The 22,854-nt window shown below is 47.4% G+C and overlaps 1 long non-coding RNA gene across 3 annotated transcripts in view; it reads left to right on the top strand.

The window, feature by feature from the left end:
• Nucleotides 1-4,486: 4,486 nt before the first annotated feature.
• LOC123383645 overlaps nt 4,487-22,854 on the top strand; it is a 208,984-nt gene continuing 190,616 nt past the window's right edge. Inside the window, exons 1-2 of one of the 3 annotated variants that reach the window (XR_006593577.1) lie at nt 4,487-4,854; nt 4,972-5,313. This is a non-coding gene — a long non-coding RNA (uncharacterized LOC123383645). Of the gene's footprint in view, nt 5,314-13,878; nt 14,356-22,854 lie in introns of those variants that run through there. The other 2 variants (XR_006593572.1, XR_006593575.1) reach the window with 2 other exon arrangements.

The raw sequence follows: 22,854 nt of genomic DNA, 5'->3' as shown, positions 1-22,854 counted from the left end.
CCTCCCTCCATCAACTGGGGTCCCTCCCAGCCATCTAAGAAAATAGGCCTCGTTCAGTAAAGGCGGAGCCTCTTCCTGCTTCTGACATAGCTCCAGTGTGATTTGGGGCAAATCTCTTCCCCTTGCGGAGCCTCTGATATCCCTTTTGCTGTTGCTTTTTCCTCTCAGGACACTTCCAACTCGTGCGTTGTCTCATCATTTACTCAGTAGGAAGGGGTATTTAATGAACACTTACTGTATGCTGGGCACTGATGTAGGCGATGCGTTTACAGCGGTGAGCAAAGCAAGTGTGGTCCAGCCCTCCCTGAGTAACCAGCAGTCACAGTGATAGGAGACCAAGGAAGGATGGGCTGCCATAGGGGGCCCAGAGAGCCAATCCCAGACTTGGATATCAAGGGTGCTCCCTAGAGAAAGTGACATTTTAGCTGGGTTTTTTATTTTTATTTTCTACTTTTTTATTTTTTGTAAATATGAAATTTATTGTCAAATTGGTTTCCAAACAACACCCAGTGCTCACCCCAACAGGTGCCCTCCTCAATGCCCATCACCCACTTTCCCCTCCCTCCCACCCCCCATCAACCCTCAGTTTAGTCTCAGTTTTTAAAAGTCTCTTATGTTTTGGCTCCCTCCCTCTCTAACCTCTTTTTTTTTTGTTTTTCTTCCCCTCCCCCATGGTCTTCTGTTAAGTTTCTCAGGATCCACATAAGAGTGAACACATATGGTACCTGTTTTTCTCTGTATGACTTATTTCACTTAGCATAACACTCTCCAGTTCCATCCACGTTGCGACAAGAAGCCATATTTCATTCTTTCTCATGGCCACGTAGTATTCCATTGTGTATATGAACCACAATTTCTTTATCCATTCATCAGTTGATGGACATTTAGGGTCTTTCCATAATTTGGCTATTGTTGAAAGTGCTGCTATAAACATTGGGGTCCAAGTGCCCCTATGCATCAGCACTCCTGTATCCCCTGGGTAAATTCCTAGCAGTGCTGTTGCTGGGTCATAGGGTAGATCTATTTTTAATTTTTTGAGGAACCTCCACACTGTTTTCCAGAGCGGCTGCACCAGTTTGCATTCCCACCAACAGTGCAAGAGGGTTCCCGTTTCTCCACATCTTTGCCATTAGCTGGGCTTTTTAAAGACAAGTAGACGCTATCTAGGTTGAGTGGGAGAAAGGTGGGTTAACAGCATTCAAGAAATAGGGCACTGCTTGTGCAAAGGCCGGGAGGTAGGAGAAGATGTGGTCCATCCAAGAACTATGTATGCATGGAGAGGTACGGCAGCTTGTGAAGAGGAAGGGGAGTGGTGGGGGTGGGGGTGGGGGTGGGGGTGGGGTGCTCTGCAGCTCACATCTTCTTTAGGAGGATGGGAAACCATGGGAAGGTCTCCGGCATGGGTGGGGCGTGTTCCGACTGACGTTTAATGACCCTGTGGAGACATCTGCCTCCTCAGCCCCTTAGATCTTGGACCCTGAAGGATTTCGTGATTGTGGGGATATTTTGGCGTCACATTGCCTTGGCTCAAAACCTGCAATCCTTGGCTTCTGGCCCAACTTGGTATGGCCTAAAGTCCCTGCACCTGAGAAGATTCTAGCCACATGCTTGCCCACTTCTGTTCCACTTGTGTGACCTTGCTCTCTTGTCCCAGGGCTGCCCTCTGCATACCCACTCCCCCCCGCCCACCGAAGGGCTCTCCTCAAGTCGCTTGCCTCAGATGCTAGAACCAGAGCTGCACGCACCAGTCGTGACCCCTCGACAGTGATGCTGCCAACTCTGTGCAGACTTGACTCAGTGCATGATTTGATTCACAGGCTTCAGTTCGTTCACTCTTCGTGACAAGCTCGTCAAATGTGGATATGACCGTTATCCCCATTTTACAGATGAGAAAACTGAGGCCGGGAGAAATTAAGTCACTCCCTTTATCAGTTTATTGTTGAATGACACACAGCGATCATACCAAAACTTAGTGGCTTAAAACAATACCGATTGTATTTGCTTATGATCTTGTGGGTCAACAGTTTGGACTGGGTGAGCTGGGGTTCTGCTGCTCTTATGTGGGGCCTGGCAGGTCGGCTAGGGGCTGAATGATCCTACATGGCCTCACTCACAAGTCAGCGGTTGATACTGGCTACTGCCTGGGCTTTTCTCTCGATGTGGTCTCTTAGCTTCAGGGAGGCCAGCCTGGGCTTCCTCACATTGTGGTACCACATTCCATGAAGGTGAAACTTAGAAGCTTCTAGTCTCCTTGAGGCCTGAATTCAGAAGTTACACTGCATCACTTCTGCTTCATTCTATCTGTCAGAGCATCCCAAGGACAGCCCAGATTCAACGAGGTGGAGAAACAGACTCCCGCCCTGGATGAGAGCAGTGGCAAGGTCACCCTGCAAAGGGGATCCATACAGGGTGGGAGAAGTTGCTACAGCAGCTTTGCAAACAATCTCTCCCACGGGTCAAGATTCCAGAGTGTCTACCTCCCCTCTCTCCTGTGACAGCACCTGCGGTGGGACAGGTACCCTTCTCTCAGCCCTAGAAACCCAGCAGCAGCATGGTGCAGAGGAGAGGACAAAGAAGGTAGAGTTAAGAAAGCCTGGCCCCAAGGTTTGCTTCTATTAACTGCGTGCCCTTTAGCCACTACCTACCTCCCTGAGCTTCAGTCAGGATTCATATGTGTAACATGAAGGTATGGTGATGTGACACAGTGTTGGCCAAAATAGCCAACCATGTAAGTAAAGAGCCTGGCCCCAAGAAGGCACTCAAGCAGTGGTAGGGATGATGACGGCAGACGTGGTGCTCACTGGCATGGGGAGAAACCACCTGCATTCCATCGCTGGCTTTCCATGACTCATGAGCTCCCTGATTCAGCAAATTGCAGGGCGCTCCCTTCAAGGCACTGGGAGGGGGCTCCTGAAGGTTCTTGATCAGGTTCGGGCTGGGGAAGCGGAGGGTGGGGAGACAGGATGGGCTCAGCCTCAGCTCAGACATGCCGAGTCCTCCCCCATCCATGGGAAACTCTGCAGAATGCGTTCCCATGTCTGAGGAGAGACCCATGACATGATCAGGGTGGGGACTTACCTCCTCTTTACGGAGCAAGAGTCTGAGGCTGGGAAGACCAGCCCGGACTCCTGAATCCTAGGCACACCCTTCCCGTACCCCACTTTGCTTCCTGGGGGTAGCAAACTGTACCCCCTTGAAAAAGCCACTAAGGTTCCTCTGCGCCTCGGTCTTCTTGTCCACGAAGTGGAAATAAGATTTGTGTAATTCACGGCACAGATTTACTAGCAACTGCTCCCATTTATTAAGCACACATACGGTTTTTTAAAGGTATTTTTACTTACATTATTTTGTCTGATCTCACAGCATCTGACAAGAAGAAGAGTTACTGTCTCTATTTTACAGAAGCAAGAGAAGCCTCAGAAGATTAAGTATGTTTCCTAAACTACAGAGCCGGTAGGAAGCAGAGCCAGGTCCCTCTGACTATACAGCCCTTGTCTTTATCCACTAGACGGTAGGGTCTCGGGGTTGCTGGGCACAGAAAGATGGAAAGCTCCTAATGCTAGATACCCAACATGTCATTCCTGACCCAGAGTCACTTGTGCTAGTTTTCAAGTTGAGGCCACCTCGACGTTCTCATTCTTGTGCTCTCAGAGTGCCCCAGTGTGTGTTAGGCAAAGTTTCCCTCTGCACGTGAACCAGGGCTGGGAGCATCCTGGACCCCAGCTTTATGAAGGGTCCCAACAGGACTTTTCATGGTCTGGGCTCCAGTCCCACCCTAGCCACCACTTTGCTGTGTGACTTTGGGCACATTCCTTTCCGCCTCTGGGCCTCACTCCCTGGCATGTGCACAGTGCTTTGGCTGGGGTCACGTGAGTGAGTTCGTGTTCCTGCGGAGCAGTATCATGTCCCAGGAAGTGGATGCTTTATCAAGACGGAGAGCAGGACTTCAAGGCTTGATAATTTGGGACTAAAGGGAATGCAAATGAAAGTTGGCCTTGGCTGCTGGGCCCAGCCGTACTGTGATGTAGGGAAAACTTCTCTTTGGCACTTCCTCCTCCGCCACACACCCACACACCCACCACGACCAGGTGGGCGCCTCACCCTGCACGCGGGTGCCTCACCCTGCATGGCGTGCCGCGAGGCTAGGAAAACCCTGAGCTTTGGAATCAGAAACACCTGCACAGTCGGAGGCAGGTTTCTTGACCTCTAGAGCTTTCATTTCCTTGTCTGTAAAGGGGCAAACCATATCCACTGGGGGGGGGGGGGGGTTGGGGTTTGGGGAGGAGGGCTACGGGGCAAAGGGCACGGTGACAGGCAATGGTGACCACTCAATAAACGGAAGCCATTAGATTATTAACTTAATCCGCAAGCCCTCCCGTGTGCCCTGGAGAGAGAGAGAAGCCTGATCAATTATTTAGTGGCAGATGACGCGATAGTTAATCCGCCGCGCCTTCAGCGCGGGGTCTCAGGAGTCGGAGTTTTCCCAGCGAAGACGCGGAGAGGGGGCCACCTCCCCACCCTCCCGTCCCCGCAGTCTCTGCGGAGGGATTTCTGGCGTCGCCCGTGGATTTCCTGTTCTAGGGCCTCTCAGACTTTCGCGACTCACCCGTGCGTGGGGGCTGTCTGCTTTGACTCTTTCATCCCGCATTTCCCGGATGCCTCCGAGCGCCAGGCCTTTGGTGGGGTGCAGAAACGACCCTGTCTTGCCGGAGCAGCGCCCTGTCTGCCCCGGGGTCCGCGCCACGGGGCAGTCTCAGGGTGAGCGGCGGGAAGAAGCCTCGACCGTGCCTTCCCCGGGGAGCCTGCAGGAGCTGGCAGAAAAACCACACTCCAAGCACGTTCTCAGCGAGCAGGGTAAACCACTTGAATCCGGGGCCCGAAAACCAAGAAACCAGTTCTGAGTGTTTTCACCTCTCCCACCGCTTCCTCCTAAATTTCATTAGGGCCGACAATTTGTATATCCACTTACAGGGTAATGCGATTTAAATGGCTGACCGTAACTGCTAGAACCGAGTTTTCCCGGGACGCGGTGAGCCGAGGAGGCAGCTGGGGACGCTTCCCAGGGCGCTGGGGCCCTGTCCCCATCAGTGCGGTGGCCCGAATGTGACTGGCCAGACGTGATGTCCACCCTGGGAGATGCGGGGACAGCCTCTTGGCCCCCTTCCCTCTTCACCCCGCAATCACTTTTGTTCTCGGAGGCCGAGCTATCTTGGAGTTTTGGGCATGCAATAAAACACGCTCGACCACAAGGCCCCTCTCGAGCCAGGACTGTCGGAGGAGGAAGCCAAGTCCCTTGGCCGGGCTGTCTACATGGTGAGGCAGAATTGATAGTGCGTGTCCTGCTTCGTGGCTTTCCTTTCTGTTTTGGCTTTGTAACTAAAACAGAGTTGATATCTCAGAAATGGGATGTTCACTTTTATTTGATCCCCTATCAACGTTTTACACACATCGTGTGTGTGGCAAGCAGTTAACGTATCGTGGAGTGAATCTGGTGTGTGTGTGTGTGTGTGTGTGTGTGTGTGTGTGTGAAGCAGTTAACGTATCATGGAGTGAATTTGGGTTTGAATCCTTGCCCTGCCTCACTCGGTGACCTCAGGCATGTCATTTTCCTTCTCTGAATATCAATCTGTAAAACTAAGCTGGTGTTTCCTGCCTCGCGTGATGTGCACTCACTGCCCAATAATACAGGAGCTGTTAGCTGCCTATGGCTATTTAAGTTTAAATTAATTAAAGTAAAATTATCCAGTTCCTCAGTTGCACTAGCCACATTTGAAGTGCTCAGTAGCCACATACCCAAGATGACAGTGCAGCTGTGGGACTTCCCTTCCCCTCCCCCTATGGAGGAAAGTTCTTCTAGAAGCACTGGCCCAGAACCATGCCTGTACCCACCAGAGGCTCAGGATGGCCCTACAGGAGACAGAGTGGCCTCCACAGTCTTTCACTATAGCACAGGCACCTGCGGCCAACAGGGAATTGAGTTAAATCAGACAAATTACCCTACAGAGAACAGTTTCGCTAGACTTTAGAGTTTGTAACTCACAGATCAGCCACCTTGTTCTGTGGACCTTTATTCTTGTATGTATAATGCCCAAATGGGTCGATGCGCCCCTGTGGGTACATACGCCATAGAGACGTAGATGCAAAAGGCAGGATGGAGGGCTGTAATGTGGCGGGTGCTAAGAGTGCCAAGGCTTCCCGACTGTGTCAGTTAGAATAGTGCAATCACAGAATCCAACACCACAACAGAAACTTGTTGGAAGGTGTTGAGGTGTCTCCTGCTATCTTAAGAAAGATTTGAGCCATCAGGGTGATCAAAGAGTTGTGAATTTGCTTTCTGCTATGCTTTTCAAATGTGACAGAGCTCCAGCATCAGCTAGGATATTCATAACAGGTTCTAGGGTCCGCCCTTGGATATCAGATTCATTATGCTTGGGGTGAGTCCTGGGAAGCTGTATTTTTCTAGGTGCCTCAAGTGACACTGAGAAGCCAGCTGGAAACCAGCTCTCCAGATCTGTCTTGCTAGTAACCTGGCTGTCAGATTGGATGCTGGGTTTGGAGCCAAAAGATCTGATCGGCCCACCTGTCAGCCCGTTGTTCAACTGCCTCACGCAAGCCTGACTCGCAGGGTTCCTAGAATTGCCGTACGATCCAGCAAACCTACTTCTGGGTGTGTATCTAACACAATTGAGATCTCAAGAGATAGCTGCACTCCCCTGTTTACGGCTTTTATTCATAAGAGCCAAGACAGGGAAACAACCTAAGTGTCCATCCACAGAAGAATGGATAAGGAAAATGTGGCAAATACCTGTAATGGAATATTATTCAGCCTTTAAAAAAGGAAATCTTGCCATTTGTGACAAATAAGGGTGAAAATGGAGGGTATCACACTAAGTGGAATAAGCCAGTCACAGAAGGACGGATACCGTGCAATTTAATTACACGCGGTATCCAGAATGGTCAGATTCATAGGAACAAAGAGTTGAAGAGTGGTTGCCAGAGGATGGAGGGAGGGGGAGGTGGGGGGCTGTTCAACCAGTGTAAAGTTTCAGTCATGCAAGAGGAATACATTCTAGAGCTCTGTTGTAGAACGTTGTGCCCGTAGTTAACAATACCGCACCGTGCACTCAAAAAATTGTTAAGAGGGCAAATCTCACGTTAAGTGTTCTTCCCACAGTTTTCAAAAGGAGAGGAGAGAATTTTGATGAGGTGTTCAGAGAGCACAGACACACATGCTACAAGGGCAATGCCATTTTCAGTGCTTTATCTTGTGGTGCCTAGCGGGCGGTAAGGCTCGCTGTCATGGGTTTATAGAAAACTAATAGAAAGGACTAGATTTTCTTTTTGTGGGGGAGACTACTTAAAGGTATTTCTCTTACTGTTTGGTGTGCTGTTGGTTTTGCAAATTGTCACTGGAAAACTTGTACTCGATCCTGGGGATGTGTGATTTGTGAGCAGTGCTCCAAGTGCCTGGCTTGCTGATCCGCAAGGGGCTTCACCCCCTTTTTGGCCTCAGACAAAATATTCCTCCAAAATGGAAATAAGTGGGCAAAAATATTTGTGTGTGTGTGTGTGTGTGTGTGAAAACAGTGTGAATAGAGTACACGAAAGATAATTCATAGTCATTATCTCTAAGTGGCAGAATCGGGTTTTAAAATGTATTAATCTTTAGGTTCTAATTTTTCTGTGATGAACATTAATTTTTGGCAATAATTGAAGTCACTTTTAAATATAAAAATGGGTAAGTGAAGCAAGGCTGGACATGGTTGGAATGACCTCTAGTGAACTGTGGCAAAGGATATTGGCGTGGGGCGGGGGACGGGGGGGTAACATGCGCTTGAAGCTGGGAGGGTTGTGGTTTCCGAGGGAACGCTGCCCCGCAGTTTTGCAGTTGGTATCACGTACCACCCTCCCCAGGAGGTGACAGGAGCAGGATTTTCCAGGCTAGCTACTGAGTCAGACTGGGGACTCTCAAGGAGTTTTTCCTGTGTACCCCAGACGGTGCCCGGCACCTGGTACCTCTGCAAAAGTGTCGGATGAGTGAATGAAAGGAGAGAATTTAACTCGGACTTACGCAGTAAGGTTTGGGGAAGAGGGGAGTTATATGACACAGAGCATTTAAGTCCTGTTGAGTTTCTGACCTGGGGCTGGAAGAACAAGGGACCACTGACATGTAAGCAAGTTATGTGGCATTGAGCGGGGCACTTGAGGAACTGTGCCAGACGGTAGCAGAAGTCAGACTATGTGGCCAGCTGTGGAGGGAGATAAAGCCATGCTGAGCTTGGGGAGGTGTCTCTGCTTGAGGCAGGTGGTAGAGGGCCTTCGCGTGTCCCCAGCAAGGTGATGCATGCTCAGCCAATGGGTGAGTTCTCCCTTGGTTTTGACAGGGTGCTCCCTTTCTATGAGTATGTTTTCCTAATGACTTGAAGATGTAAATGAATTGGTGGCCTCATACCCATTTCTTCACTTGATATCTTTCTGGCTTAAAGGAAGCTTCTACTATTATACAGTAACTTTAAAGCTAGCAATGCTTTGCACCTCATGTCTATTGGTTGGGCACTAATATGGTTGCTGTTGTCTTTTTTCGGTTGGTATTTGTCTCTTTCAGTCCTTCTATGCAACTACTCTGTCTTTAGGTCGTAAGAGTTTCTTTTAAATATCCAGAGTTGGATTTTTTTGTCTTTACTTTTTTTTAAGTTTATTGATTTATTTTGAGAAAGGGACTGCTTGCAAGAGTGAGGGAGGAGGAGAGAGAGAAGGAGAGAGAATCCCAAACAGGCTCTGCACTGTCCACACAAACCCAACACGGGGCTTGAACCCGTGAACAGTGAGATCATGACCTGAGCAGAAATCGAGAGTAGGACGTTTAACCAACTGAGCCACCCAGGCACCCCTCGTCTTTAATTGTTTTAATCTTTTTGAATCTTGATCTTTTAACTGGAAAGTTTTATTCATTATATTGCTTCTGATCGTTGATATGTTTTGAACTTCGTGTTTGCCCTACTTTTTGTTTCTTTTATCTTCCTTTCTGTTCTTTTGGACGATTTTTGCTTCCTTTTCCTCGTTCCATTTTTCCTCCTTTTTGTTTTAGAAGCTCTATTTTCCATCTGATTTTTCAATGTGGATACCCTAGATACCTAAACATTTATACTTAGTAGAGCCTAATATTAATCAGTACATCCATCCTCTTCTCAAAAAAGTAAGAGGTTCTTGGATTATTTTCTTTCCAGTTGCCTTTCTCCCAATGTATATGCTCTTATTTGACCAGTATATTGGTTGTTTAGTACCCGAAAGTAGACATCAAAGTTATTATTTTACACAGTAAATGTGTGTGTGGATTTTCTAACGTATTTGCTAACATCTTGTCACTTAGACCTTCTGTGATCTGAACTCATTTTCCTCACTGACTCAAGTACAGCCTTTAGAAGTTCCTTAAGTGAGTTGCTGAGAATTGCCTCAGTTTTTGTTTTATTGAAAATGTCTTCATTTTGACCCTCAATCTTGAATGGAGGTTTTCCTGAATATAAAATTACAATTATTTATCCATTCCTTGTACTCGCAAAATTTACATAGCCAAGCTCAGTGCTAGATACGGAGGAATCAGGGATGAGCCAGTATAGGCTCTGTCTTGTGGGGCTAACCAGATAATTGGGAAAACAGACCATCAAACCATCACACAAATGTGGAAGTGCAGTTGGTGACTGACACACAGCACACTCATGCTGCTCTGAGAGTTTATAACATCGAGCTCAACCCAATCTGGGGAACAAGAGAAGGTTTCCTTCAAAGAAATGGAAATTGAGCTTAAGGCTCAACTGAGGCTTGGTAAGTAGGAGGTACCTTGGCAAAGGCAGGGATGAGAGGAGTGGAGTCAGGGGAGAGCATTCCAGGAACAAGAAAATGCATATGCAAAGGCCCTGTGGTACAATAGCATCTCTGAGAACCTCAAAGATGGCCCATATGACTACATGGCCACAAATGAGGTGATCGATGGTGGCCAGCTGAGCTGGGAAGGTCAGTTGGAGGCTCATGAAGAACTTGTAAATTGTGTTGAAGATTTGGACCTTTCTACCAAAATGCTGAATTTCTCTTTGTAATTTATAGTAGGGAAGTTGAAGGGAGGAGAGAAGGAAGGAAGGAGAAAAGTCAGATAGACAAACAGGCCTGGTTCACAAGGAAAAGGCAAGACCCAGCCTGAAACACAAGGTACGTGCTTTCAAAGTCTCCCTGCCCCAGCTAACAGTTTGCAGCCAGGAATATATCTAAGCTCCCTGACTGGTATTCTTAAAAGGGACATAGCTTGAGAAAGCTCACTTTATCAAGGGGAGAAAGATGGATAACCAATTCTTTTCAAAAGAGTGGGTAAAAAGCATTAAATTAGTGCCAGCAGACTCCCTTCCGGTCTTCACTGGGGTCTGCACCGGCCCCTCGTAGGAAACTACCAACAAGCCCCTCTTCCTGATGCTAGAATCACAGCTTTCCATCTCTGAGTGCAACTGCGAAACTCACAAGCGAACTCAGACGTGCAGTACCTAAATATTTCAGAGAAATGAATTTTTATTTCCTGTGAGCTAGTGTTTCGTATGTGTTGGTGTCTTATAAATAATCACGCCCGTGTCCTAGAGCAACCAGAGATTTCATAAGCCACTAACAACCCGAAACTACGGGGTTTTGTTTTGTTTTTAGCTCTGTGTGAATATAATTCCTTGGTAAGACATATTCCTTCTTTGTGGAACTTTTTTTTTTTACATTTAACTTTCATATACATTTTGAGGAATGCGACACGTGCAAATGTATAAGGTTGTTTGTGATTCATTGCTGTTTTCAGTAGATGATAAATTAGGTGACTGATGGATGAGGTTTTCCCTTCTAGTCTATGGGACACAGTTTGCTGAAGAATCTAGGAACATAGCAGATGGCATGGGGTCTTTCATCCTATACGAGAGCCCACCTTCAGACTAGGCCACCTTTATTTCCACCCACTGGTTGCACTGCAGCCTGAGTTAGGGAGTAGAAAGAACGTGTTCTCTGGGGCAGACAGACTTGTGCTGGAATCCCAGTGCACAGCTCCTGCTCGAGTCATCTGGGTCCCTTACAGATGCTCTCTGGATCTCAGTCTCTCCCTCTCCATAGAGCTAGAAATAACTTTATCTTACAGAATTTAAGATTTAATATGGCTTTGCATGTTAAGAACAGGTTACTGGGAACCACTCAATAAATATCGATACTTGCCTCCTCTTTTGCTTATGTGTTTGTTCCCAAAGCTAGGCTGTTCAAACCTCTGCATTATTTATTTTGCTGCCCACAAGTTAGAATCACAAAGTTCAGCTGACTTAAATATAATAATACTGCATTTCTTGAAAACAAATGTCTAATTTCAGCTGGTGTCAAATTCAGTGGAATATTTCTCTGACCTGTTTTTTTTTCCAGAGCCAAATTATCAAAACCTGTGCCAATTCTTTCTCATAAGCATTTAAAGAAATATGCAAACAAATATTATAATACATTATCAAAATACTGAAAAGAAATAATACTCAATGCTGGTGAGGATGTCGTGAGACAGATGCTGTCATACCTGTGCCGCTCTGTGAGGGTCATGAGTCATAAAACAGCGTGTAGGCAATCACAGTAATCCTGAATCCAGCAATCCATCATAAGGAGATGATCAGGGGTAGGTAGGTGAATAAAAATTTATGTAGCATCACATTCCTCGTGGCATTATTTATGGCAGTGTGCTATTAGAAACCACCTTAATGTTTAACAATAAGGGAAATGGTTAAATTATGGGACAACCAGATGATGAAATGTTATTTTACTCTTAAAATGTGGTTTACAAAGAAACGTTAGTGACAGGGAAAAGTTGTTGTGATAGAATCTTGAAGGGGAAAGGCAGGTCATGGAGGAGTATCTAGCCTGAGCTCAGCTATGGAAGAATCTTAGAAGTCTTTCTATTTCTAAAAAGATGGGGGAGGGGCGCCTGAGTGGCTCAGTCAGTTAAGAGTCCACCTTCAGGACAGGTCATGATCTCACGGTTCCTGGGTTCAAGACCTGCGTCGGGCTCTGTGCTGACAGCTCAGAGCCTGGATCCCACTTCAGATTCTGTGTCTCCTTCTCTCTCTGCCCCTCCCTCGCTCTCACTTTCTCTCTCTCAAAAATAAAACATTACAAAATATTTTTAAAAAACTGAGGGAAATGCACAAAATATTAACAGCATGTTTTCTCTGGATGGTAGGATTGACATGCATTTTCTTTTTTATTCTTAAAAACATTTCTTCAGGGTGCCCTCCTCCTTTTGAAATCAGGAAAAGGAATAGTGTGGTGGTAGTGGATTTTTAGTGTGGTCTGGACCCCAGGATGTGAAGTCCCACCGGGTTGGTGTCTAGATGAGGGCCCCTAGGCTTGTTTTTCACACACAGCCTGCTCCAACTCGATTATTATCTTGGTTACAAGGTCCATGAGGTGTGGAGACTGTCTTCCTGTGCTAGCTATTAGGGCCTCTGTGCCAAGGAGCACTGAGGTCTGGAGATTCCTGTGAGGTTGGGCTGTGCCATTCATTCCTTATTTTCTAGGCTTTTCTAGACAAGACTGACCTCCTGTCTCAGCCTGCTCAGGCTTCCACAGTGAAATACCAGAGACTGGTGGCCTGAACCACAGAAGTTTATTTTCTCGTCATTCTGGAGGCTGGAAGTGTGAGATCAGGGTGTCGGACGGTCACGTTCTGGTGAGGGCTCTCTTCCTGACTTGCAGAGGGCCACCTTCTCACTGTGTCCTCACCTGACAGGGTGGAGGGGGAGAGGGAAGGGAACTGGAGACCCACTAATCCCATCAAGAGGGCCCCACCTGCATGCCCCCATCTAACCCAATCACGTTGGGGGTTAAGGTTTCAACATAAGGATGGAGGGAACAAACATTCAGTCCACAACACCTGTGTTCCCCTGGCTCCCTCCATCTCACCCTCATCATCATAGTACCCTCAAGACCCTCACTGTAGACTAGGGCAGGGAGGCCAAGAGTGGCCCAGGGCACATCTCACATACTCCCGGAGCTCCCAGCCGAGTGCAGAACAAGACTGGAGGCTCGCTAGGAGCAACAGCTGAAGCTTATTGGGCCCTTACTACATGGCACTTGTAGGCAGTGTTTTAAAACAACTCGAACTGTATTCTCTTACAGTTCTGCAGGTTGGAACAGAATTCTGTCAGTGGGTCTCATGGGCTCAAGTCACAGGTGGTAGGGTTGCATTCCTTCTGGGGCTCTCGGGGAGAATCCGTTCCTTCTCCTTCCACTTCTACAGGTAGTCTGTGTTCCTTGGCTCACCTCCTCTTTCGGCAAGGATATCACTTTGACCTTGCTTGCACTGCCACTGACCCTTTTCTAGGCATTGTTCTGTTTTATTTATGTATTTATTTATTTATTTTTAAACTTCATTTTACTTTTGAGAGAGACAGAGACAGCATGAGTCGGGGAGGGGCAGATAGGGAGACAGAGAATCCCAAGCAGGCTCCTCGCTGTCAGCACAGAGCCCTATGTGGGGCTCGAACTCACAAACCATGAGATCATGACCTGAGCCTAAACAAAGAGTCAGATGCTTAACTGACTGAGCCACCCAGGTGCCCCATCTAGGTATTGTTTTAAATGCAATCCCTGCTCGAGGAAACAGAGGCAGAGAGGGACTAAGAAGCTTGCATAAAACTGCAGCCCTGAAAAGTGATACTGTTGGGGTTCAAACCTTGGTCCACCTGTGCTCTCCTGACAACACTAGTGAGCGCTGAAGTTTACAGACTGACTTGTCTTCAGAGTGTGGCTCAGCCTGAGCCTGAGCAAATTGTCACTCCAAGCCTCAATTTACTCGTCTATGAAATGGGCATGATTGTTGTCACATGGGATAGCAGCAAGGATTAAATGCTATGGGTGAGGGTGCTTGGTGAATATCTGAGGGCAGACAGTGGGGGTTTCTTTCTGCTCCAGGGGTGGGTGCTTTAGGAGTTGCTGAGAGTGGAAGTGTGGGCGTTGCTGAGCTGAAAGCCTGGGGAGAGGGCTCCTGGCAGAGTAAGAGCCGGAACACTTGAAGGAAGGGCAGGTGGGGAGATGGTCGCCAGTAAAGGAGCCCCTGAGGAGAAGCTGTGGGAGCAGGGTCACCCCGCCTGGGTGTCAGTGCCTGACAGGTGTGCAGCTCAGGTGAGAGAGGCTGAGCTCCAGGGGCCCCCACCTGCTGGGCATTAGCAATAGGGTGAGGTGGGTGTGGCCGGGCAGCAACCAGCCCCAGAAGAAGGGCAAGTCTGGGCCCATGTTCCTGCACCCCGGGAGCCAGGAGCTCATTAAAGAGGAGGGGAAGGAGTAATTATGTGCAAACTTCTGAAGGTAAAAGACTGTGAGGAGTGGGGGCAGGAGGGGGTTGTTCTTCACCCTGCTCGGACAGCATGCCAGGAGGGCAGAAGAGACGAAGGAGGGTGGAGATGGCTTCCGGGGTCACTAGCTAAGGTCAGCACAGGGCCAGTGAATGCACCAGGGCTGCCTGGAGGGCTGGGGAGAGTGGCTGAGGGTTGATGTGACCTGTAATGGGGAGCCCTGGGGAGCGCTGAAGCAAGGGAGGGGCAGGCTTAAAGGGGAGGAAGGTCCAGCTGGTGACTGAGCCATCATGGTGGGAGGGAGAGGAAGAAGCAGCAGGAACAGTTGTACCCAGGGCCTCTGTCCAGGGCGTTGCTGTCAAACAGAATGTAATGCCAACCACCTGTGTCATTTAAGATTGACTAATAGCCTGATAAAAACAGAAGGAAGGAAATGGAATTAATTCTGATAATATATTTAACCCAATATATCAAAACTATTGGTCATTTTCACGCGAAGTCATTATGAACATTATTGTTGAGACAGTTTGCGTTTGTGCTAAGTCCAGAGTGTATCCCACGCAGGAAGTCTTGATTTGCCTTGTCAGGTGGCTCCTATGGGACGGTGAAACTCTGGACCTGGAACAGGTTTGTGTGAAGTTGATTGCAGTTGTGTCTTTTCCCCAGGTTTCTATTCTGTTCCCTTTTCAACTGCCACTGGAGGGGTGGCCACCAACTGGAGGGCAGTGGGGTCCTTTGACGGTGAGCCGTGGGCAGGGGAAGTGCCCTGGCTGGCCTCCTTCCTCTATGCTCTGCTGAGCCTGGGGGCTGGTCTCCACTGCAAGCCCGGAGTTAAACATTAACCCTGGATTTCTCAGGGATAGCCCGAGTGAATGAAAGAAGTGTTTTAGGAAATTAACTTCTCTATCCATTTGTCAGTTGATGGACATTTAGGCTTTTTCCATAATTTGGCTATTGTTGAAAGTGCTGCTATAAACATTGGGGTGCAAGTGCCCCTGTGCATCAAGAAGATGTGGTTTATATATACAATGGAATACTATTTGGCAATGAGAAAGAATGAAATGTGGCCGTTTGTAGCAACGCGGGATGGAACTGGAGGGTATTAGGCTAAAGTGAAGTAAGTCAGGCAGAGAAAGACAGTTACCATATGTTTTCACTTATGTGGATCCTGAGAAACTTAACAGAAGACCATGGTGGAGGGGAAGGGGGGAGGGAGTTACAGAGACTCCCATAAGACCACAAGAGACTTTAATACTGAGAACAAACAGGATTGATGGGGGGTAGGGGAGAGGGAAAAGTGGGTGATGGCATGGAGGAGGCACCTGTTGGGATGAGCGCTGGGTGTTGTATGGAAACCAATTTGACAATAAATTATATTTATTATAAAAATATGTTGAAAATCAAAAAAAAAAAAGAAAATTAACTTCTCTCTGTTCTGAATAATCCTGTCTTCTGAGGAGTGAAGGTGGGCGGGGCATTGCTGAGCAAGGGGGTTTCTGAGTCCATTGTAGCTGCTCACGTTGTGCTAGCTCGTGAGGACAGTGCTGGGCATTTAATTCGGCCAGTAGATTGATTTGGGAGCTACAGCTGAGGGTAGAGGAGAGTGAATTTAAGGCAGGAGCTCGTTGGTACAGGTGGCAGGTGCCAAGGATGGGAACTTCGCCTGTACTTTCCGGCTCCTTCTCTCAGCTGCTCTGCATCTCCTTGATTTGGAAGAAAAGGAATCGGCTTCTACACTATTCTCTTACGCTCCTGGAATTTCGCTGTGCTGTGGATGTTGTGTGTGTTACAAAGCAAGCTTTGGTGCTGGATAATTCTGGGTTTGATTTTAAGCTTTATGACCACGGGAGAGTTGGGTCACCTTTCTGCCCCTCAGTTCATCTGTGAAGTAGGAATGGGAATACATATGATTTGAGAGTTTCTTCAAAGGATAAAATGAAAGAATGTGTGTAAAGCTCTTTACCTGGGACACGAGGGCTCAGTAGATTAGAAATAATTTGTGGGTTACTATTACTGTCATTGCCATTATTATTCATGGAGCAGGGCCTGGCTTGAGTTTGTGGTTTGGGTCAGGAGAGGCAATAGGAGAAGGATAGTGGTAGGGGGTGTGGAGGGATGTCTCCTTACCAAAGCAAGTAGGAAATGGGGTCTTTGAGGGGGTGGAGCCAGAGGCCTCTAGAAGGGCAGGGCAAGAGTCGGGGAGGCCCAGGGCGCTTGTCCTGGACTGGCAGGCTAGCAGCTCTGTGGCCATAACCGTAAACTCTGTCTAGGGGTCATGTTCTTCCCTACAGGTTCCAGCCCCCCCTCCCATGTCCAGAGTTACCCAAACATTTTCCAAACCAGTCTGACCCCTTTCTAATATGTTCCAGATGCATTTGCAAAAGATGGGAAAAACGCAGAGCCAAGTGGGAGGTTACACATTTATAGCATCATGTTGTGCCTGAAGATTTTGACCATTGGGCCCCCTGTTCAGGGGAGGGGCCGCCTGTATTCCTTGTCCTCTCCTATCTCCCTCCGGAGGGGCCTTCCACAGCCACTTCCCAAATGTGGCCTTTAGACTTGTCGTTGGCATGGTGGGTTTTGTCTCAGGCACGCACTTTGACGCTCGGACCCTTTAGTAGGGCTTTGGTTTGCTCATTTTCTGAATATTTATTGAGCACCTGCTGTGATTTGCTTTGTATTTGCTTTTCTAATTAAGATATAATTGACATGTAGCATAATAGTTTCAGTGGTACTGTGTTTCTTAATGATTAGTGATTTACAAAAATAGCTTTGATCTCACAGACTCCCTGAAAGGGTCTTGGGGACCTCCCAGGGGTCCAGTGATCACAATTGGGGAAGTACTTCTTGAAAGGAAATGTACATGGGGCTAGGGGAGCTTAAAACAAGTCAACCTGACCTAAGATAAGGGACAGGAGACTGGATAAAAAAAGGAGGACATCAGAGAATGTTTGAGACCTAGGCAAAGCATGTGCAAAGGTCCGGTGGTGAGGGAGAACATGGCACCCTAGAGGAGATGAAAGAAGACTGCATGAATCCCCTGCCTAGGGTATAGTGGGACAGCGACAAGTTCCAACTCCCTCTTAAATCCTTGTCACTGACAACTGAAGTGCTGTGACATGCCGAGTGCTGAGTTATCTCTTCCCTCTTGTAGCTGGCAGTCTGGAAGGGGACAGCATATGCCTATCCCCACCTACATTACTGGGATACTTGCAGAGATGGGGGAAGGAGTTGGGCTTGATATGTGTGCCTGAAAGTCAGATGTGGAAAGTCAAGTGTTCAGGGAAGGTTCAGTTCAGTCTCAGGGTAAGTAGGGGTGATCCGGGCACAGGGGAAGGTATGTGTGTACCAGGCTTAAGGACAGGGAGGCTCACAGGTCTGGGGGCAAGAGGCACTTTAGTGGGAATGAGAAGGGTGCTGTACGAAAAGCTGGGGAGATTGGGAAAGCGTTTACCATCCGGTACAGTGTGTCCGTCAGATCAGTTGACTCTGAGCACTAAAGCCAGCGTGCTGTGTTGTTAAGATCACAGGCTGGGTCCTGAGCCGTGGTTCTGTATCTTGTGGGTCGGTCAGTTTATCTTTTTGGACTGCCTTAGGCTGCACTGCTTGGAGCCCGTTGGCCCGGGCCCCAAACTACCTGTGGGACCTGGGATCGGTTACTCAACCTCTCTGTGACTTAGTTCAATCATTCCTGTAACAGAAGCAATACCAGTATCTGCCTGATATGATTATTGTAGGGATTCGGTGAGTTATAGATGCAGTTACAGGGCTTAACTATTGTTATGGGCAAATTCCTCACCCACCAGAGGGGATGCTCATCCTATCCTACCCTCTGGGGTAGGCGCCAGAATACCAGGGTGAACCCCCTCTGGGAAGCTGTACCTGACCGAGGAGACTTTCAGGTGTCAAAGGGCAAGCTCACCGGAATTTGCCTGCTTGGGACGGAGTCCCGGCTTTACCTCTTCCTTGCTGTGTATGTGACCTTGGTCAACAAGTCGTTCACTCTCCAGCCCACAGATTCCCATCTGTTAAAACGGGGTGGTGGAATGCCTCCTTCATAGGATTGCTGAGTGAAACGAGGTCAGTCGTGTAATACTTAGCACCGAGAGTACCAAGCGTGCCATGCAAACTGCTGTCCATGGCTGTGATTTTTGTGCCCATGCCACCTTGAGCAAGGATGCGACTTAAGCTCTAGTCTCCTTGAGGGCAGACACCTGCCTGCTGATGTCTGTATCCCCAGGTCCAGATGCTCATCAAGTGTCTCTGAAGTAGGGAATACGTTCCTTTCTGTTACACGTGAGTGAGGTGCCTGAGAAGGGACACTCTGTACCCAAATGGCCAGCTGATAGAAGAAGCAAGACAAGAACCCCAGCCTCTCATTTTGAGCCGGTTGGTTTTTCCACGGCAGTAAATAGAACCTTGAATTTTGTCAGGACCACCACTTGAAGGTTTTACTGGTACTTGGAATGTCTTCACTGAATGCTGTGGAGTTGGGGGTGGGGATTTAATGCCTTCGATCTGCCCTGGACCTTGGGAGCTGGTAAACACTTCTATAAAACTGAGTTGGGGAGGTCCTCACAGCCTGAAAGAATGCAGAGGGGATCTCTAGGGTACAAATTGGGTAATTTTATGCTTGCATACTTACAAGATGGGGCTTGCCAAGGAGATGGGGAACCAGTGCCAGTGTTGCTTGAGAGGTGACCTTGCTAATAGTTTTTTCAGTGACCCAAACAAGTCCACATGCTCACAGAAGTCCAGAGCCTGTCTACCTAACTGCCCAGGCATTTCCAAGCTGAGCTCTTCTGCTGAAAACAGGAGGTAAGTTTTCACAGGCCTAGAGTTGCTTCAAGTTGAGCAGGATACATTTTTCATGAGCCCTGTACAATGAGGTGTGGTGGCCTCTTGTAAAGAAGACTCGCCCTGCTTCCAGGAATCCCGCTTCATGCCAGGGGACTGTAGGCAGTGACTGACATGTGTGACTTGAGGAGGTAATGGGACTAAAAAGATGCTCATAAATGTTTGTCAGATGGTGAAATGGATGTACATGGAGCATTCCTCTGGTTGGAAGGGAGGGCGTACTTAGAGCATCTGGCTGCTGGTAGCCACAGAAACCCCGTGGCCTGTGGGCAGGGAAGTGGCCAATTCATGAGTAGGATCTCCAGGGTGAGTCTTTTTAATAAACACACAGCCTCAGAGGATGGGTTTGTCAGATTTCCCGTCCCCATCGCCAGCCTCTTCCCGGAGCTCCAGATCCTTAGATCCAGCCTCCATTTGACATCTTTCCTCAAGCATTTTAAAGACAAGTCCTCAGTTTCCCCTCCGACTCCTATGCTCGCTGTAACTCCCTGGCCCATCTTAGCAATGGTGCCCCCTGCTGCCCAGTATAAGCAGGATGTCCAGCCCTGCCCTTGCCCTTGCCCTTGCCCTTGCCCTTTGCCTACATCCGGTCCATCGCTAAGGTTTGTGGGCTCCACCTCCAACATGTGCTTTGACTCTCTCCAGAACCGGCATTTCTACTCCACCACTCTGGTCTGAGCCACTTTCATTCCTTTCCTGGGCACCTGGGGGAGTCAGGCCCCCTCTGCTTCTAGCCCTGTTTCTGTGTGATCGGAGTGATTCCACCCCACCCTCCCCTCTTCCCACTAGCCTCCCCGCTGCCCGTTCCCACGTGCCTCGGCACGCATCCTTTCCTGACTCTTCGTGCCTCAGGGTCTTTGTACTTGCTATTCCTACTGCCTGAGGTGCCGTTCCCCGTGGCTCTTCACAAGCTGAGACCTCAGGGTCTCAGTTCAAGTCACATCTCTCCAGCGGTGCCTTCCCTGACCCCTGCTGTCAAGACCTCCCACAGAGTCTTCCTTAGTCTGCAATCCTCTTATTTTCCTGTCTAGTCTGCCTTCCACAAGAGCAAACCTTTTCAGTAACGGGTCAGAAAATATTTGAAGCTCTGGGGCCATATGGGGTCTGTCACACTGATTCATCTCTGCCATTTTAAGTGTGAAAGAGCCTAATTAGGCAATATGTAAGGAAATGGATGTGGCTGTATTCCGATACTTTATTTGTAGACAGTGTAATTTGAAATATGTATCATTTTCATGTGTCAGGAAATATTCTCCTTTTGATTAAAAAAAACACCTTTAAAAACATAAAAACCATTCTTGGCTGTTGGGCCTTACGGGTCTATGTCGTGGGACAGACTTGGCCTGCAGACTGTAGTTTGCCAGTTCCTGTTCTAGAATGTAAGCCCCATGAGGCCAGCGGCCTGTCTGCCTTGTCCTTCACAGTATCCCAACTTCATAACATTTCTTGGGACATAGAACATGCTCACTAAATAGCTGAAGGGTGAAAGAAGGCTGAGGAGGCTGTATCTGGAGCTGATCAGACGTATCTCAAACGTGGAACCATCATGTTTCTGAAAACAAGGAAGAAAGGAACAAGGAGGAAAAGAAGAACAACCACAGAGATAGGCATCTGAAGACCTGTCAACAGCAATTTCTGGACATCAAGTCATCCTCCTATCTCTAGCCAAGACAACATTCGACCACCCACGATCTGTATTTTCTAGGCTCAAAGATTCTTCCAAGTCAAGCAAGAATCCTCCAAATTGGCAATTCAGCCCGGCTGTCAGAACTCTAACCCATGGAGAGGTCATGGACATTTTGTCCTGGTACCAGGAGTTAACATCTGAATAAATTAATATTTACCTGCGTTTCTGAGGAAAGTTATTCTTGATCTTTAAACATGAGAATCAGTCTTCAATCCCATCTGGAGTCTGTAGCATGTGTGTATCTCTTTTAGTCTTCACCTTGACCACTGGCTCAGAATAAACACTTCTCTGATTTTTTTCTAATAGCATTTGTCCCCCCTGCTAGAGCTTTGAGACAAAATACTTTTCTTAATAATACTCTCAGAGGGAAAATATTTGGCTCTCTCCTCCATAATTTTTGATGGAACCTGTTTATTGCCTTGTGGTCATTCCATTGGCGGTCATTTGATGCTTTGGACGGCTGAATGAGGCCCCATTTGGGCTGTGCCTCTGGACACCATTTGGAAACATTTGGAAAGTTTAAAGAAGGCTCTGGCAACTGGTTGAATTTGGGGGAAAATATAACTAGATTCTACCTCTTAACCTCCTATCAAAGTCCTGGATGAGTTAAAGATTTAAACAAGGAGAAAAGATGGATGAACATTTAAAACACATAATTTGGGAATGTGAATGTATCTAAACATGTTACTGAAGGCAGAAACATAAATATAAAGACAATTACACAAGAGTTAAAAAATCATCAGCACAGCCCTCCCCCTAAAAAACGTCTGTTAGGATCATGAGAAACTACAACCTTATAGTTAATTTCCTGACAAAGGGTTAATTTATTTAAAACTTTTTCATTTACTTCTTTTTTTTTTGGTGAGAACATTTAAATTCTTTTTTCATAGCATATGTGAATTATATAATAGAGTCTTACCAACTGTAGTCATCATGTTATACATTAGATCCTCAGGTCTTATTTACCTCATAACCAAAAGTTTGTATCCTTTTACCAGCTTCTCATTTCTCCCACCAACCAGCCCCTGGTGCCCACTTTTCTACTCTGTTTCTGACTTGGACCTTTTTTTAAATTAACATAGAAGTGAAGTTTCACATGTATTTGTCCATCTCTGTCTGGCTTATTTCACTTAGCATAATGTCCTCCATGTCCATCCATGCTGTCACAAGTGACAGGCTTTCCTAATTTTTTTTAAGGCTGAATAATATTCCATTGTATATATGTACCACATTTTCTTGATCCGTTCATCCATTGGTGAACACTTACCTTATTTCCATGCACTAACTATTATGAATAATGCTTCAGTGAACATGAGAGTACAGATGTCTTCAAGATAACGATTTTGTTTGCTTTGGATATATACCCAGAAGTGGGATTGCTGGGTCATATTGTAGTTCTAAACCTCCGTACTGTTTTCCACAGTGGCTGCACCAGTTTACATTCCCACCAACAGTATATAAGGGTTCCCTTTTCTCCACATCCTCACCAGTGTTTATCTCTTGTCTTTTTGATAATAGCCCATCTGACAGGGGTTAGGTGATAGCTCATTGCGGTTTTGATTTGCATTTCCTTGATGATGAATGATGTTAAGTAAGCTTTATTTCCTTAATGTGTAAAATCATCTAATCATTGACAGAAAAACAATTGAAAAATGGGTAGAGAATATGAAGAGTTGTATATATAAGGATGTTAATAGACGAGTGAAGGACATAAGCGGATGACTCACAAAGTTCAACCAGCCAACACACATTTGGAAAAGAAATTCAATCTTTTTAGTAATAACTGCCCCCCCCCCCCCGCCGCTGACACAAAACAACCCTGAGGTACCATGTTCTGCCTGTCAAATTGCAAAGAATAAAAAAGAATAAGGAGGGCGCCTGGGTGGTACAGTCGGTTAAGCGTCCGACTTTAGCCAGGTCACCATCTCCCGGTCCGGGAGTTCGAGCCCCGCGTCAGGCTCTGGGCTG

This window comes from Felis catus, chromosome A2 (assembly GCF_018350175.1).
Source record: "Felis catus isolate Fca126 chromosome A2, F.catus_Fca126_mat1.0, whole genome shotgun sequence".
NCBI lineage: Eukaryota > Metazoa > Chordata > Mammalia > Carnivora > Felidae > Felis > Felis catus.
This window is presented reverse-complemented; position numbering and strand designations above follow the sequence as displayed.